Consider the following 3916-nt stretch of genomic DNA (forward strand, 5'->3'; position numbering starts at 1 on the left):
TTGCGTACGCCAGTCGTCTCCTGTTTTCAGCGGAACAGAACTATTCTATTATGGAACCGGAGTACCTGGCTCTCATTTGGGTCATTGGAAAATTCCGACCCTACTTATCTGGCCGGCCCTTCACTGTTACTACCGACCACCACGGCTTATGTTGGCTGTCTTCCCTCAAGGATCCTGCTGGCCGCCTCGGCCGCTGGGCACTGCACTTGCAGGATTATACCTTTTCTGTTGTACACAAATCCGGTCGGCTCCACCGCGATGCAGACTGCATGTTCTGTTATCCTGTCAATCCCCCTTCCTCTATAGACCATAAATTGGACCCCTGTGTTTTCTCTATATCCGACTTTTCCCACATCGCTGACGAAAGTGCTTTGACTCAGCCGCCTCCGCACAGACAGCAGTGACTCTACCCTCGCCTTGTTCTTTCTGCATGGAAACATGCTGTACCGCCACAACATGCGACCTGAAGGCGCTGTGTACTTGCTGATCGTTGCCCAACACCTACGCTCTACCTTTCTCGAACAAATGCATGACGACCCTAAAGCTGGGCATTTTTTCCTGTCACGCACCTACGACCGCGTGCGCCGGTGATTCTTGTGACCTGGACTCTACCGCTCCGCCCAACATTATGTAGTCGCTTGCGACCTCTGAAACACGTGACCGATTAAGTGGTGCGTTCACAGACGAAGACGGCGACCGAAGAACTCGTGGACGACGTAGTGTTCTAGAAGACGACGCTGAGAGTGTGGATGCTGCACGGCCCCTGAAGATTTTGCGCCAAGTTTCGCTCATCGCAGCGTAATTTACAGTAAGTACATCCCCGTAACAATATTATGGTAGCAGCTCGGTAATTCATTTCAACACACTTAATAAGTTACACAGAAACTACAGACATGCTTGCATATTATTTTATTCCAGATACAATGCAGGACAATTCAACTTAAAGGAAGGCTGGAAGGGAAAATAAAAATAGCGAAGAGGTATTGTTCTGCGGGAACAATAACATTACTGTTTCTGCGGGAAAGAAATAATTGTGAATTGAGTGTCTCGAAACATTTCAATATTCAGAGCACCCGCAAAAATTAACTGCAGTGGCTTAATTTCTATGACATGTTTATATTGCTTATTTCCAACGAATCTGAGGCTCCATTTTCATGACTGGGAAAGCGGATATTTGAGGACCGATGGAGGGTACAGGTGGCGGAGTGACTGTGTAAACAAAAAAAGCACCAGGCATCTAAATAACTGCACAAATGGCTGCGCAGCTTTTCTTCCTGGACACATCTGCACCACATGGCACTTCACCAAAAACCCTGATGGTATCTCTATGCGTCAAGCCTCGCTAGCGCTAGATTTCATGAAGTTTACGTTGGTCTTCACAAATGTGGGACATTCGATAGCAACGCACAATGGTGGAAAATGGAATGTTTTGAAATCGTAGACAGAACGTATAAGTAGGTGACGTGCTTGTGGTAGTATTGCACAAGACAATTGCAGCTTTCCAGAAAAATAAAAAGTAAAGAAACCCAGAAAAGATGTTTGTCATAATCACATAGTGAATACTGTAAAATATTATACTGTAAAATCAGGGAAAAGTTCCAAAAGGTCGATTATTGGAGTCACCAAAACGTGCTTAAAACCGTTAGCCTCGCATCAATTTCATTTCATGAACGCCAGGAAAAGGTCGTACGCGCATTCGAGATGAAACCTAAGCGACGATTTCAACAAATGCTTTGTTTTGCGAACACTGTGAGGCATCTCGTGGAAATAATCTCAAATCCCAAGTACCAACGTGATTGTTTCGCTATATGACAGTATAGTAGTGGTACATGCTTGCAATCGCCCTCTTGATGTTTTAAGGATACTTCGCCCGCTGTCTTTACGTGTGCGGGGAAGCATTTTTAAAGCGCAACAGTGGCACTGAACGTGACCTATCTAAAGAATATACTGGGCAGATTCACGAGGGAAAAACAAGAACAAGCCTTAGAATGGCGTCACAACGTCAAGAAAAAAACACATCCGCTTCAGGGTCTGAAATGACGTTACTGCCACGTAAGTCAGCAAAAGTTGTTGGCGGATACAGGATGTATTGATTGATGTGACGTGCGCGGTGCATTGTGGCTGGCTGTGGCGCAGCCGGCCATCTTTGTGCCAACCGGAGGCGCACGGCGAATGTACGTATCAAGAGCTGTCGTGCGTATCCACAAGCAGGGACACCCGCAGCTATAGTTTATTGCGCTGTCGTAGATTGTAATAGCCATAGCAGAGCAAGCAACGGAAGCTTAGAGCTGCGCGAAGGACCTAGACTTTTTTTTGCGGCGAAAGCCTTTAATGGTTTACCATTCGCTACCGTGTCCGTCCGTGAATGCGTCCACGACAGTTCGCAGGGCTGTGACGTCATAAGCAGTCGTGATGTCACCAATACGTCATGTTGGTCACATATATTACCCAGAATTGACGCCATTAGAGCGCCACAACCGATCACGACGTCACCTCCAGTCATGACCTATGACATCACAGGCGAGTCACACATTCTCATTTTGGTCCCTCCCAAATGATGTGGTCGAGGGACCCTCTCGCCCCACAATGTTTGCACTGATCATTGTCCCTAAGGTATGGTAGCGCGTGAAACACCCAGACCAGGTTTATGAAGGCAGTTTATAGCCGCCTCCACGCGAGGGAGAGGAGGAGGAAAAAACTATTTCACGAGCGAGTTTGGACCCTTCAAGGGCCCAGGGCCACTGCGCGGCCCTCACATTACGGGCATGTGTCCAGGTCACGTAGGGCCATGGCACTGGCACCCCGGTCCACACAGCGAAGTTGGATGTCCAGGTCCTGCGACGTAAGGAGAGCCTCCCATTCCTCCCATGATCCGATGGCGGGCTGTCCCTGCGGGGGAGGATCGGCAGGGCAGCCGAAAAGAATGTGGTCCAAGGTGGCGTGCAACTCTCCACAGAGAGTGCACTCAGGGAAAACGGGTCGGTAGTAGGATAGGCGTTGAGGGGTTTGAAGACGCCTCCAGAGGATTTGTTGGGAGTGAGACAGCTGGGAGTGGGGAGGGGGGTAGAGTCGACGGGCAAGGCGTGCCGGCTGTGTGAGCTCAGAAAATGTACGTGCCCGCTACCTCGAGAAATCCCAGCCGCCTCCACGTGAGGGATAGGACACAATATAACAAGTAGAGAAGCCTGGGATACCCTGCTCCGAAGCACGGACCCTGCGATCAAGCGACGCACCGTCCATCTGGAGGAAGATGCCGCAACAAACCAAGGGCTACATGGCCCCCTCTAATCCGCGGTTGCACGACTCCCCGTCTTCCCCTGCCTGCGTGCCGGTGGCGGGGAAGAGGACCTTATCCGGTGAAAATAAAAGTTCTCCACCCAACCAACCAACACATTCTGATAGTTGGTTGACAGGAACGGAAAGGCGCAATATAAGTCCCACTTGTTCTGTGGACATCTAAACCACGCCGTAAGGGGTGGAAGGAATGTGGAGTGAATGTAGATGCAGAGAAATAGAAGACGTAGTGGAGGGCTCTGGAGTAATTGCCACCATCTGTCGATCTTTACCGTGCACTGACATCGCACAGCACACGGACGCCTCTTTGTTTCGCCGACATCGAAACGCAGCCGCCGGCGGTTGGGATCGAACCCGGGTACTCTGTCACTTTAGCCAGGAATCAACCACTGCACCATCACGGCGGGGCAAAGGTGCTCATCCTGTGGCATTCATTTGGCGCTTCTTTGAAACGCCGCACCAGGCAGCAAACAAAATCAGGTGAAGTAGAACAGGCATCAGTGGCGTTTCAAATTGGTTCACAGGAAAGAATGGCGCAATATCTGAACCAATTCTGCACGGACACCTGTACCTAGCGGTAAAGAAAAGAAGGAAGATAGGTAGTGAAAGAAGAAAAAAAGTG

Source organism: Amblyomma maculatum, chromosome 10 (genome assembly GCF_055883805.1).
Source record: "Amblyomma maculatum isolate TAMU_Amacu chromosome 10, ASM5588380v1, whole genome shotgun sequence".
Classification (NCBI taxonomy): domain Eukaryota; kingdom Metazoa; phylum Arthropoda; class Arachnida; order Ixodida; family Ixodidae; genus Amblyomma; species Amblyomma maculatum.